At 35.2% G+C, this 15,698-nt stretch overlaps 1 pseudogene; it reads left to right on the forward strand.

Moving 5' to 3' along the window:
• Positions 1-1,862: 1,862 nt before the first annotated feature.
• LOC144342130 (uncharacterized) lies at positions 1,863-11,784 on the forward strand (annotated as a pseudogene).
• The last annotated feature ends 3,914 nt before the right edge of the window (positions 11,785-15,698 follow it).

Below are 15,698 nucleotides of genomic sequence, written 5' to 3' on the forward strand. Positions count from 1 at the left end.
GACCAAATCACAAAGTGAAATATTTTTTTAAATTTGTTATACACATTAAACTTACCTTTTCTCTTTTTAATATGTGTTCGTCGTGACTGTTATGACAAACTTCATTGTAGATAATCGTAAAAAAATGCTTTTAATATTCAAATAAATTTAAAAATGTGCAAGTAATTTCATAAAAATAGTGCTTATTGTAGTTAGAAATGTTTATTCTAATTTTATGAAAAGCTCGAACAAAATTGTAAAAAGCGATTGGCAAATTGTTTGATTTGTCTGGCAATTTGACCTAAGTTCTTGTTCTATCAAACTCAGCAGTTAAAAAGTTAGAAAAAGTAATCACAATTAGAATGAGAGTCCCATATGTATTACCAGACCGTCATATAAGCACAACGTGTAATGTTAAACAATAGCGTGCAAAATTGTGAAAAAGTTTGTAGATTTGATCGGAAATGGCATTTAAGTGGTTATTGTGACGGACCCACGAGTTAAAAGTTTCCAAAATTACTCATACGTCGAGTGAAAGCCAGTATTAACAGATGGGCATATAACCTTTTTGTATAAGGTTAAGTAATAGCTGTGTGAAGAGATGGCAAAGTTTCTAGATTTGTTTGGAAATTTGACTTATCCTGTTGTCTTCGAATCCCGTAGTGGAAATATCAGTGTTGAAAAGTCTGGTAAACGACAAGTCGGATTATCTGCCAAGATTTGATTAGGAGTTTTTAAAAACTTGTCTTATGTAGTATATTCAAAGAAAACTTCAAGACACAGATCTAAGTTCACAGCTGAAGAAGTAGATTATGTATTATCTTTAATCTCGGGTGTAGCTGGAATTATCATTGGCGTATAATCTTTGAATTTGGGATTCCAAAATACATCATCAGGAATTGGTTCACGTCGTACATTGCATTGTTGATTTCCAACTACAAATTATAATTCCAACTACATTATATAATTTTAAAACTCCGTAAAAAATAAAAAAAACTCAATAAAACATTGATGTCTCTAATAATTAATAATTGCATTCAAATTTGCAGGTGATTGCACTATGTTGACACAATATTTATGATTAGCGACTGGCAAACAAACCCCGCATGAAATCACAATTTTAGTTTCTAAGTAAACAGAATCAAATTATAACAGTTCCTTTTTGTATAAGGAGAAAAGGAATTTGATAACATATTTTAACTAAGTCATTGTTATATCGACACTGCAGTTAAAAATATAAAAAAAATATCGAATATATTGGAAAAGCCCTTATATTAGCATATTATAACACTATTAAAAGGGAAAAAAATAACAAACTGCTTACAAAGTTGTGTAAAGTGATTGCAAAATTGTCAAATTTACATGGAAATGTAACCTATGTTGTTATATTATGGAGACCAATCGTTAAAAGTTCGAAAAAGTCAATAAATATGTCGTAAAAAGCCGTTTATTTCCATACTGACTGTTGCAGCACGTAGAGGTCATAGGTCAACTTACGAATGACACAAGTGCCAGCAAATGCAATTTTCAAACATTTCCAAACATTAAATGGCCGCCAATTTGAATAAAATCCAAATGACCATAATAGACGAGTGGTCAGATGATCGAACTGTCTCAAAAGTTAAGACCAATCGGGCGAGGCGAGTGATTGCATGGCAGACAACCTGAGCACACCTGCTGGTGAAATACTTGTTTGGCTTTCGTCACAAACATGAAAAACACATAAAGCATTTTTTTGTATTTTATTGTTGTGATGTCACATTTATAGTAAAAAGTCGTGCTGATTATTTTGATATTTTAAGTTTATAGAATGTCTTAAAGTTTGCACGTAATTTCTACAACTAGTTTTTGCGGTCGGCACATAATGGATGTAAGCTATTAAAATGGCGTGCAAAGTGAGTGCAAAGTTGGTAGATTTGCGTGTATACTTGTCCCGAGTTGTTGCCGTATCTAACCGTGAAGTTATAAAGGAGGAAATGTAAAAAATGCAAGTGAAAGTCCCGTATATTGGCATAATACCACATGCGCCGACCATAACATGTTCTTAAACAACCCAAAATGATTTCAAAAGCATTTGAAAAGTTGGTGGGTTTGATAATGTATTTGAACTAAGTCATTCTTATATCGACCCCGCAGTTAAAAATATAGAAAAAATGACCAAATGGTTGGAAAAGCACTTATATTAGCAGATTATAACACTATCAAAGCAAAAAATAATTAACAAACTGCATACAAAGTTGTGAAAAATGATTGCAAAATTGGCAAATTTACATGGAAATGTAACCTATGTTGTTATATTATCGAGATCAATTGTTAAAAGTTCGAAAAAGTCATTAAAAATGTCGTAAATAACCGTTTATTTTTGTAGTGACTGCTGCACCACGTAGAGGTCATAGGTCAACTTACGAAAGACAAAAGTTCTAACGAATGCAATTTTTAAACATTTCTATGCATTAAATGGCCGTTAATTCGAATACAACTCAAATAACCATAATAGATGAGTGGCCAGGTGATCGAACTGTCTGAAAAGGTAAAACCAATCGGGTGTGGCGAGTATTTTTCTCTCAGACTCCCTGAGCACACCAGCTGGTGAAATACATTCATGGCTTTCGTCACAAACATGAAAAAGCATTTTTTTGTATTTTTATCATTGTTTTGTCACACATTTATAGTAGAAAGTCGTGCTGATTATTTTGATATTTTAAGTTTATAGAATGTTTTAAAATTTGCACGTATTTTCAATGTACAACTAGTTTTTGCGGTCGGCACATAATGGATGTAAGCTATTAAAACGGCGCACAAAGTTGTGCAAAGTTGGTAGATTTGCGTGTATACTTGACCTGAGTTGTTGCCATATCAAACCGTGAAGTTATAAAGTAGGAAATGTAACATGCAAGTGCATTTCCTGTATATTGGCTACATGCGCCGACCGTAACATGTTCGAGAACAGCCTAAAAAGCATTTGAAAAGTTTGTGGGTTTGCTAATATATTTGAACTAAGTCAATGTTTTATCGACCCCGCAGTTAAAAATATAGAAAAAATGACCAAATGGTTGGAAAAGCACTTATATTAGCAGATTATAACACTATCAAAATAAAAACAAAATTAACAAACGGCTTACAAAGTTATAAAAAGTGATTTCAAACTTGGCAAATTTACATGGAAATGCGACATATTGTTTTTTTATTTTCGAGATCAATCGTTAAAAGCTCGAAAAATCAATAAATATGTCGTAAAAAGCGATTTATTTTCATACTGATTACTGCACCAAAGGTCATAGGTCAACTTACGAACGACACAAGTGCTAACGAATGCAATTTTCAAACATTTCCAAACATTAAATGGCCCCCAATTCGAATAAAATTCAAATGAACATAATAGCCGATTGGTCAGGTAATCGAACTCTCACTGAAGTTAAGATCAATCGGGCCTGGCTAGTAATTGCATGGGACACTAATTGAGCAAACCAGCTGGTGAAATACTTTTTTAGCGTTCGTCACAACCATTAAAAAGACATAAAGCATGTTTTGTGTTTTATTACTGTGATGTCACACATTTATAGTAGAAAGTCATGCTGAATATTTGGATATTTTAAGTTTATAGAATATATTAAAATTTGCACGTTCTTCCTATGTACAACAAGTTTTTGCGGTTTGCACATAATGGATGTAAGCTATTAAAATGGCGTGCAAAGTTGTGCAAAGTGAGTGCAAAGTTGGTAGATTTGCGTGTATACTTGTCCCGAGTTGTTGCCATATCTAACCGTGAAGTTATAAAGGAGGAAATGTGAATAAAATGCAATTAAACGTCTCGTATATTGGCATAGTGCTACATGCGCCGACCATAACATCTTCTAAAACAGTCTCAAATTATTGAAACGCATTTCAAAAGTTGGTGGGTTTGCTGATATATTTGAACTACGTAATTGTTTTACGACCCCGCGGTTATAATATAGAAAAAAATGAGCAAATGCGTTGGAAAAGTTCTTATATTAGCAGATTATATCACTATCAATGCATAAAATAATAAACAAACTGTTTACAAAGTTGTGAAAAGTGATTTTGAAATTGGTAAATATAAATGAAAATGTGCTCGTGGTTGTTATATTATCGAGACCCATCGTAAAAAGTTCAAACAATTCAATAAATATGTCGTAAATCGCCGTTTATTTTCGTCGTGACTGCTGCAGCACTAAAGGTCATAGGTCATAGGTCAACTTACGAAAGACACAAGTGCAAACCAATGCAATTTTCAAACATTTCCAAACATTAAATTGGCGCCAATTCGAATAAAATCCAAACGACCATAATAGCCGAGTGGTCAAGTTATCGACCACTCATAAAAGTAATCACAATTTGAATGTGTCAAGAAGTGATATTTATATTGGTGAATTTCATGCCAATTTCAATGAGATGTATCGATACATATATATTTATATTTTATTAAGTTATTAGTACAATAGTACAACTGTAAACACATTGTTTATTTACACTTGTGATATTATAATGAACTTCGGTCGCTTCCTTGGAGACGTCGTCGGACTCTAGTCAGTTAATTTCATTGTTATTTCTGTAGTATTTTGGTGATGAGTTGTATACGTTCATATCAGCGAATGTTGTAATATTCGCTGTACCTGCTCACTGGTGTCCAGAGCGTTTAACCAAAACAGCCAGACAAGTCGGCCTGGCGCCAATATACAAACCGGTGAAACCAAAGTCACCTGCCATCGTTGTCATAATTGGTCATAAGCAAGCCAATTGTTGGTCAAAAACAAATATTGATGGAAAACGGTTATTTAGTGCAAGTATGATTGAGAAACCTGAGAGTAATAAACCCCAAAAAGGGCGAGATGCTGGATTAACAGCTCTTTGTTATATGCAAAACGATTCCCTGCCTGCCCCAAAATCGGAATCTGATATGGTACAGAGTTTCCGCGTGGTCCCCATAAGTGGATTAATGAGTGTGGACATTGCCAAATTTCGGAGTTCTGTTTCTATGCCTGTCGCTAGAGGGCGTGCTAACGGACATAAGTGGAAAAGTGGTTTGGTTCTCTCCTCACAATTTATTGCCGAAAGACGGGCAATAGACCATTTTCCGTACACTGCGAGAATCACGCGTTATGCGTGAAATCGAACGTAAAAACAGGACAAACAAAGGTCATAGCGTCGTAGTCGCGTCAAACATCGCGTGGGATTCGACAAACGCGAAAGTATTTCGGGGACATTTCCATGCTTAATAATGTGCTGTCCACATTTGATGATAGGCAATTTCGATTAAGTGAGGGTATTCGGAAGCAATATTCCTCTGTCGAAGATCGGCCGGTCAATGTAAGCTGCGAAATAAAGAAATTCTAGTTCAAAATCAAATCGTTCGATTTTTGCGGCAGACGTTCGACGCGCGTCTTTCATGCATCTCGCGAGATCTCGCAATTGTTCGGAAAATCACCTATTGTCCTAATAGATGGAACAAATAAATATGCAGACATTGCCTGCTTAGATGTACAAACTCCATATTATACTGGGCCTGTTAACATTATTTGTATAGATGCTCCCATGTAAGACTTAATAATCGGTTCTAGGGGGCAACAAGCTCAAAAAAACACTACGTGAAAATACAGACTCTATGCTGCATATTAACTTGTATTAACAGAAAATACACTAAAATATACGAGAATGTTACAATGCATTCATGTTAATATAATGTGAATACATGCTGTATTCACATGTAATTGCACTCTTTTAATACAGGTACAATACACTTCCTACATTCAGTTGTATTCATGCTGAATGCAGTCCTGCATTTTTCTGTATTATTGCTATATTTCATATGAATACAAGCTGATACAAGCAGTGTACTTTTCTGTATTTATGATATTGTAAATATAGTCTAATGCAAGGGACTGTATTTTTATGAATTAATGGAAAACAGCTTAATGCAGGGAACTGTATTTTCATAAATTTATGGAAACTGACTTATCAATGAAGCTTTAAAAAATAAAAATAAAAATAAACTTTACCGTGGTTTAATTACTACATCAATCTACTCTATCCATCTATATGAACTATAGGGGAGTAGTTTTACATATGTTACAGACCATTTTTACAGACCCTTTCATCAGTAGATAAAACAGGAAGCCAGGCATACTTCAATAAACTTGCACTGTGAATCACCGAATGGTATTTACATGAAAAATTACTAATAGTTCTATAAAATATTACATTTAAAAGAATGGGTGCATATTTTGGTTTATTTTTTCTTTCCAAATGATTTTTTGCAACCATTTTCACTACTTCAAGGGAATTATGTATAAACCAAAGACAAACTCAAACAAACATAAACTCAGACAAAGGAACACTTGCTGTTGAGATTGTCTGTTCACACCTTTAACAATGAATAAAACGGTAACGAATACTTATAGAATGACACAAGAATAGAAACAGACAATAATTCTTCACTACCTGGATTCTAGTCAGATGATGGAAATCCAGTAGCTGCGTTATGAATATGCTGTTGCAGTGGCTGTCGTGGAGTTAGTCACCTTGGTAACTGGGCTGGCTGTGCGTCTAAATCGGTATATTGCATGGGTGGTGTTGATGGATTACTGGTATTGTATAATGAGCCACTATTGAGACTACTATTGGTGCTATTAGTAAATAAACGTGGCGGTCTGTCTTCCATTATAGAACTGAATGCTTGGTGCAGTTGCACCAAGGCGTCGTCGAGAATTCATTGTAGATTATCACTTTAAATTGCAGCAATAAATGCAATTGAGTGCGAACGGTTCATAAGCAAAAGCTGAATGAGTGAAGCGTTGTGTACGCTGAATGACCCACTTCTGGTGGCGCTGTGTTTGGACCGCCTAGCTTGTTCATTACTAGACAAACATATGCGCATTTTTATCTTATCTGAATTTTATATATTTTTTCAGTGCCAACAGGACTCAAAATTGGGGCTTTTTACCTGCCCGAAAAGGGAACTATGGGCAGGAATTATTCAGGTTTCACCTGCCCAACTAAGCATGAACAACATTGCTGTTTTCATGCTGAATTTGGTTAAGTGGGTATTTGGGCAGTGAGATTAAAAAATAAACGAGGCCTGGCCAACTAACTGTACATTTCTAAATTAATAATGTTATTTTATTTTATTTTATTTTATTTTATAGAGCTGTAGAGATAATAATGGTCGTGACGCATCAGGGAATAAGCCTTTGCTAAATGAAAAGCATACAGAAGTCTGGGTGGATGATGCTGACATTTATGAGGCCATGTAGTTCAATGAGCATTTACCAAATCAGCCTGATCCTACCGGGGGTACACCAGCAAATCATTCTCATCTGATGACTGCAATATTGCTGTTTCTGCTTTCTTGGCAGAAAATATATGTAGTGTCTAATAGAGGTATTCAATACCTTGTAACATTCATCAAACATCTGCTGCTGACAGTGGCTGTAATTTTCAACGTTTATGGACTTACAAAATTCATCAAGGTTTTACCAGGTACATTATTCACCATAAGGAAATTTCTAGGACTTGACAGAGATGCATTCACACAATATGTTGTCTGTCCCAAGTGCTAGAGTATTTATCCATTTGAAAACTGCTTTAAAATAAAATCTAATGGTCAGAAAGTGTCGCTGAAATGTTGGCATATTGCATTTCCTCAGCATCAGCACCAATCCTGTCAAAAGGCATGTGGAGAAGTGTTACTTAAAAAAGTGAAGGGAAAAAATGGCCAAGAATATTTGTATCCAAAGAAAGTGTATTGTTACAGAAGTTTAATAACATCACTGAAAACATTTGTTAGAAGACCTGGATTTGTGGCTGCCTGCAACATGTGGAGAGAAAGACAACCTACTAGCAAATGAACTACAACAACTTCTCATTGGTGTGAAAATGAACGATGGTTCCAGTATGGGAAATATATACAAAGCTGTTCTGATGTGTATATCAAGTGATATTCCAGCTACTCGGAAATGTAGAGGATTTCTTTGGCATGGTGCACTCCGAGGTTAGTAATCGTAACACTTGTCCATTTATGTAACCTCACCCCCCAGAAAAAAAGAGTAGTGTTGTTTTGATAACTAGTAATTCAAAAATAGGTAAGCATGTTTTGTTTTTCACTTTTTTAAACTTATGTATTGATGTAACGCAATTTGGTTTATAAATTTTCAGTTAAAATTATTCCACCAACTTATTTCCGGTTTCATTACATCTTTTTAGTACAAGAATAAAAAGCATTATTGATAAAATATGACAGACATTTTTTGAAAAATGTGTGCATGGCGGAATCATGCTTTTTTACATAAAAAGAAAGAATAATTCTTTGTTCTGTGAGTACAGCAAGAGTATTTCAGACGACTTAATGCATTTTAGAGAAATTCTATGTACATGCGTTTCCAGCATCGCTGGCTTCTAATACAGTAAAGTTGTATTATGTTTTATATTTATGAAAGCCTTTTGTAAATAGGTGAATTTGACCCCTTAACTGAATCCAGGACGACATCGATGGATTTTGCCTGAAAAATGGCCAAGTTATTTAAAGTGCCTGTGAAATGGCTGCTATTTTCACGCCTAAAATTATCCATTGATACAACCATATTATTATTTTTTATGTTTCTAAGCATGAATTATTTTATTTGAGTGAAACAATGTGTTTTAAACTCAATCTACGGCAACTTTATTTTTGTGTATTTTAAAACGAGGCTCCTCATTAGCTTCTTATTTGTATACAGAAATTCCCCTTGTGACGTCAGAAGGGGAAATCGCATGGCAGCTTGCTTTGCCGATACGTGTAAATAAGGCAAAATTCTTGTGCTGTTTTCTCGTCTTTGACTAAATTTTCACTTATGTACTTGTTCCTCGAGGAAGAATGGACCATAATGAACACATAGCATCATTGTTTGTTGCATGGGATTGAGTTAGATGCTAAATATGTCCGTTCTGGTGTAGCTAGTCACCGTGATCGTCACAGTTACCGGCACACGTTTGTACACTGTCGCTGGACAAAATAGAATTTTACGTCATAATTATCTCGTTATTTAGCAGGTTACTAGGCACATCACTACACTGTTTTATTTCATCGATTGTCTGAGTAAAACTTTCAAAATTAAAATAAAAGAGAACATATTTTGACATTCTAAACATTAGACTATAGTGATCACTATAAAGTAATAAAAAAAACGACAAATCACAGTTACTAAATAAATGACAGCCGCGTGGAAATAAATTGAAATTTTGTTGAAATAGGTGAACGCGTCGGGTCACGACGAGGGTAAGTGCGTTAAAAGCGGCGTTTAATTGGATAACAACAATAATCGAGATCGACACACATACAGATAAATTCAGAGTGGATTCGAGTTAGCGTGATCCATGGCGTGATTGTCATAATTATATCATATTAAAACTTTATTTGGTGGAAATACATTGACCAAGCCCGGATTCTTATTTCATAAATTATTACGCAGATCACAGTCCCTGTGCGCAGATCAAGCTGCAAGCATGGAGGTAAAAAAAGAACAAAGGTGTGAATTCGACATTCAACACCAATCACCAAACAATTCAGAAACTTTTAGCCTTCGAAAATGAAAACAATTAGCAGTGTGTAAGGGCTGTGTAATTTCCTGTTTGTCGACGCTCCGTTTTCGTGTCACTGTCAAAATTATTGCTACCATTTACTTAACAGGGACTAAATGGTCTATATAAAACGATAATCAGGATCGCAAAAAAGTCAACTGATTTGAAACACTTGCCGGTCGTCTCTCTCTCTCTTCTGAAATCCGCCTCGGTGATCATGGTCCGGAATCTATTTCTTTCAAAAGTGTTGCGCCAGGTTTATGTTGTCGGCGTTTCTTTTTAAACCTAGTTGTTTTTTCATGGACGAGAACAGTTTTTCCACAAAAAAAGGAATCTGAAGTTAAGTGGCTTTCTTCCACTGATGTTGCACCTTTGGATCGATTAGAAACGTGTGAATACTTACACTGTGACTATACGTTTCACTGCAGCTGCCCACAACACAACATCTAAAAACTCTCTCTCAAAACAATAAAATAGACAAAAAAAGTAGAAAACAAAAAACGCCGACCGAAAAATGTATATCGTTTAAAAGTATACTGAATGACCAGTGTTATTACGGCTCAGGGGTATGACTTCCTCTCACATTTTGGCATTTGGTGGCGCACTTTCGGCGAGAGTCGGAAATCCGGAAACAGTCGACCGTTTCGGGATAGGTGGGCGTGGCTACAACACGAGAAATATCCCAAATTTACTTGGATACGAGTAATCATTTTCAGCAAAAAAATCAATAACTGCCCATTTCAGTGGGGCATAGATCTAAAATGGAAAACGTGAGGGTGGGTATTGCACAGGCACTTTAAGTTGTGACAAATTAAATGCCATGATGCAACAGTAGGTTAGCTTACCAGAATTGGCCTGGGTAGCCTAATAGCACATTAAAAGCATAAACTAATGAAAAAAACAGACTGTTTTCAGGCATTATACTATATGCGTATAGTAAAACATGTTTTTGAAAAGAGCAAACTTTTTTAAGCAAGATAAGAAAATTATGAAAAATAGAGTGCGCTTGATACCAACTACTAGTTGACCAGAAATAAGTTTGCTGTCATATGAGAAAAGTACAAACAAATCTAGGTTTTTCTTAGAACAAGTTATGTCAGCGTTTAGATTCAGTTATGAGGGGTAGGGTCTCATAACAAGCCAAAACAAAAATAGGTTACCTACCCCACCTAGTTTTAATGGACTTATTATCACATTTTTTAAGCTTTACTGTCATTAAAGATGACTAATCATTCGTCGTTGTCTATGTCCACGTCCACTTTTATCTTCTTCTCCAGAACCACTTGACCAAATGTACTTGGACTGATTCCCAATTAAAGTTGTTAAATTTGTCAAAATATGCAAATTTTGATTTTTAGTGAATATTTTTAACATTTTTGGTCAAAAGTGATTTCTTCTAAGAATGATATGTCATGAACCTTCCAGGCATATGTACTTATTTTTTTTTATTTCAGGTTGCAGTAAATGCCTAAACGAATTCCCATGTGCAGCTTTTAGAGAAAAGGCTGATTACAGAAACTTTAATGTTGAGACATACCCAGAAAGAAGTGAAAGTGAACATAAGTGTTATGGTTTGAAAACATTACATGCAACGAATCCAACAGAGCAGTCAAACCTTGAACAAGAATTTGGTGCACGGTGGACAAGTTTGAATTCTTTGCATTACTTCAAGCCTGTTCGTTTTCATGTTGTGGACCCGATACATAATTTGCTTCTGGGTACCGCTAAACATGTAACAAAAGTATGGAAAGAAGCAGGAATTATAGATGCAGCAAGAATGGATGAGATTCAAGTACGTATGGACAAACTTAAAAGTCCTTTCAAATATTGGAAGAATTCCAAACAAAATTGCTTCTGGCTTCTCAGGCTTCACTGCTGATCAGTGGAAAAATTGGGTGTGTGTATATTCGTTATTTTCCCTGAAAGATGTTATTTTCCAAAGAACATTACAAGTGTTGGCAACTGTTTGTTGATGCTTGCAAGTTGCTTTGCACAAGGATAATCTCCATGGAAGAAATATACAAGGGACACAAGTTATGGAAATAATAAATGCACAATGAAAATGCATTTGCTTATGCACCTAAGTATTTTGGCCCAGTATATAGTTTTTGGTGCTTTTCATACGTAAGATTCAATGGTATTCTGGGGTCTTATCACCAAAAGAACCATTTTATAACAGTTCAACCTATGCGACGAGTTCTGCAAGGTCAGCAGGTGTTTGATATACAGTGAAATACAGAATATCCTTACTGATGATAGATCAAGAGGAACCCTACATCAGATGAAAACAGTTGAACAAGGCCATTCAGTGTACTTGAATTGTGTAAATCCTGATATTAGTCTTTGTAATTTCACTGAAGACTGTAGTATAGTAGTGTTGCCACCAGAGCGTGCATATAACATTGATGAAAATGATGTATCTGAACTCTCTGAGTTGTATACAAAGATGTAGGCAAAGTAGTACAAGAGGGTTAAGTACTGTGACAATATCTATTGCACAAAGTTTTCTAGAGGAGAAACTTCCTCTTGCCAAGTGGATTGGTAATGTGTCTGAGATAGATGCAAGTGCTCAGCCAAGACCAGGGCTTATCACCAACTTTATTAGGAGTGAGATTATGCTGACTGACTCGGATGGCAATAGGAAGAAAGTGTCTCACATCCTTGCTGAGGTTTCTTGGTACAAGAAACATCCCATGCACTCTTACTATGTTACTCTTACTATCACATGTTGAAGTTTGGGGAACAGACTTTGAGTGTGGTGCCTTTGTTCCAATACAACGAATAATGGGGCACTGCATTTCTGCTCAACACCAAATACAATTTCCATATTGTAGGTCAAATGGTGAAAATGTTACTGTGGTTGTACCATCGACTCCAGTATTTAAATAATTAAATTTCGTATATCATGTACAGGGCTGGCGCTGGGAATTGTTGTTATTAAGTGCAGGAGGGGATGGGGGCAGTAAAATTGCCCATGTTTGTGGAGCTCCATCTCTCTGTGTCAGACACTGTCAGTTCGGGTTAGCCATAGTGATAGTCCTGGCAAAGTATTGAAGTCATATCTTGCAATTCTGTCTCATCTTTTTTTCTGATCTTCTCAAAAAATAAATAAAAATAAAAAGGATAGAACAACTTGGTATAGATATGCATGTTATTTTTTCCTTATGAGGCATGCACTGTGCAATATTGTGTTGATTTACATATTTATTTTTTCAATAACTATTCGATCAAACTTAATAGGGATGTACCTAGATGTTTAGTTGTGAAAGATATACTTTTGATTTTCAACTTAGAGAAATTTACCTATTTAATTAATTTTTAATACTTTACTATCAGGATAGTGTGACCAAAATTTATATATACATTGTACATAATTTTATTTTGTTTTGGCAAAATAGTCCATATGTGACCAAATATGTGGTAAAGACATATTAGGTGCTATTACAGACCTTATTGGATTTTAAATTATTGGATTCAGTTGCACATTGAATTAATTTTGAGTTGTTTTTATTTTGTGAATTGTTAGTCCAAACTGATGAGATGATGAAATCAAATAAAAAATATTAATTTTGAAACATGATTATGTTCATTTAAAACTCATAGCAATAAAGGTTTTATTGAAATCTGCTAGAAATTGTAAATCAAATCATTACATCCACAATGACTGCCACTCTAATATGAATTGCTTGGCTTGCAACAACCTCAGATGGGCATTACATTTTTGAATAAATTAATGTAGTTTGGATGTAAGACCACATGTACCACAAGAGTTTATAAGGAACACATTTTCTTGCATTATCTGAAAATTATAATATGAAGTGTCATCCTTCTCAACTTTGTTGTGTACAAAAATCCATTGAAATGCATGTATTGGTATGTGCAAGTTCTCATGCATGTGGTTATACATGTTTGATACTTTGTTTTTAGCCACTGTATCTTTCATTAGTCAAGTAGTTATTATATAATTACAGTGTTGTGTTTTTTTAAATAAAGGAGTGAGAAAAAATACTGAAAATGGATTCCTCTTTGATTGATTTACAAGTTGTGAATGTAGTGCATTAAACTGGAATATGAAATCAGACATAAAATGTTGAGGCTGCAGGTTGAGAATGTTATCTTTGGGAGAACTTTATATCCCAGATTATCCCACAAAATAGGTACTTCCCACCAAAAACTCATGAAGCTACAAATGCTACACACATCATAGCTACATAATTATCTCCCCCATTCTTATGATGTAATCATATTTGCACTTAGACAATATATCAATATTCCATGTGAAAGCTTATTCAGTTTACAAGATTCTTTTATTTTATTGTCATAGTAATGAAATAAGCTATGTCACGTGATGAAATATCACAGCCACCTATATCATTTTTTATTCAGAAACCATAGAAAAAACTTGCGTAAATGTCAAGGCAGCAGTGTTCTATGCCTTCAATCATTGCAGTAAGCTGACGTTTTTAGCCATTTGAATGACCATTCAATGTCCTGTTCGCAGAATTTGTGGTAAAACATACAACTCTTTCTGGCAGGCCCAATCACTCCCTCTAGAGACATTTTAAACAAACCAATGATGACACATATCAAATTAAATCTAAGACAAAGTCCTACCTCATTGAATAACATTTAAAAAACAGTCAAAATATGTTTAATCATACCAACATGTGTAGCAAGTGGCAGTGAATGTGCCGGGAAATTCCACCACTAGTGGTACACAACAATATAGTGTCTCGGGGGTGGGGCGCTACTTCCATCTTAAGTAATACCCACATCCGTTAAACCTTACTCACTTCTAAACCATCCAGATATTCAGATGTGTTTAATTTATATGCAAGCCATATATTTATCTTCATTTGGTTAATACAAATTAATATATATTTGTAGAAATATTGCTAAATAAATCGTCAATAAGCCATGTATTTACAAACACTATTCACTGATATTTACAGTTTGTTCACCATGTATTTTCAAAAGTGCAATTATATCTGAATAACGGCATGAATACAGAAATTTATTATTATTTCCTGTTTTCATATGTATTGTCCTGCATTTGTATGTATTCGCCATGAATACAGGGGAAAATAAATACCTGCATTGGCATGTATTAACACCATTTCACGTAGTGTGTCATAATGTACGATTGTATTCTCAAATGATACATTTGTCTAGAAAGAAGTACCGTGAGAAAGAAGGGGCGTCACGAATAAAATATCAGACTTGGCTTTACTGCTTCACCACATACACTATACACAACGATAGACAGACCATATTGCAATGCTATAATAAAACTTATAGGCCCTAGATCATCGGGTGTAAAAGCAATATGGCACTGCAAACTACCATACCACCAAGCTTTCAAGCATTTGCATGTATTCAGGGGAAAATAAATATTTGCATTGGCGTACATTATCACCATTTCACGTAGTGAAAGAACTGGGATGGTTGAGGGCGCAATTCCCATACAAAAATACGACAGTTTCTGAGAGATCAATTGTATTGTGAACCCAAAAGGAGTTCGAATCAGTGATGGTTTAACGAGAACTGAACATTTGATGGGTGCAACTCCCCTAAAAAATACGAACCCTATCAACCTCGAGGAGCAGGGCACTGTGGAAATAGTCCCCAGTTCCTCTGTTCAAGGGAGTGATTCAAGTGATAGCATCAATGTGAGCCCTGAAAAGGGGAAAACAAAGGTTTCTACCCCTCTGGTATCAGAGGTAACAGAGGTCGGCGGAGTGGAGACCCGTGCACAGGTTAAGGCCCGCAATCATTTGACACGGCCTCTCATAGTACCCAAAGAACCTGGTAAAACAGTTACCAGAAAAATATTGCGTGAAGAGCAACAAACTGACCCTTCACTAAAAAAGACCCGTGAGTTGGCCAAAACTGGTTCTAGTACAGTAGTAAGTTTTCATGAAAATAAGGGATTATTGTATAGACATTATAAATGCCCCTCACCAAGGGATTTTGGCAAATTTATCTGGCGAAGGACAAAAAACCAAAAACAGCATTTTTAACTCACATGGGTCTCTTCCAATATAAAGTTACACCCTTTGGCTTAGTTAATAGTCCCGCAACTTTTAGTCGAACAATGCGGTTGGTCCTAAAAGATGTAGAGAATTTGGTCCACCTAGTAGATGGTA

This window comes from Saccoglossus kowalevskii, chromosome 20 (genome assembly GCF_978046115.1).
Source record: "Saccoglossus kowalevskii chromosome 20, keSacKowa6.1, whole genome shotgun sequence".
In the NCBI taxonomy this organism is placed as follows: Eukaryota; Metazoa; Hemichordata; class Enteropneusta; family Harrimaniidae; genus Saccoglossus; species Saccoglossus kowalevskii.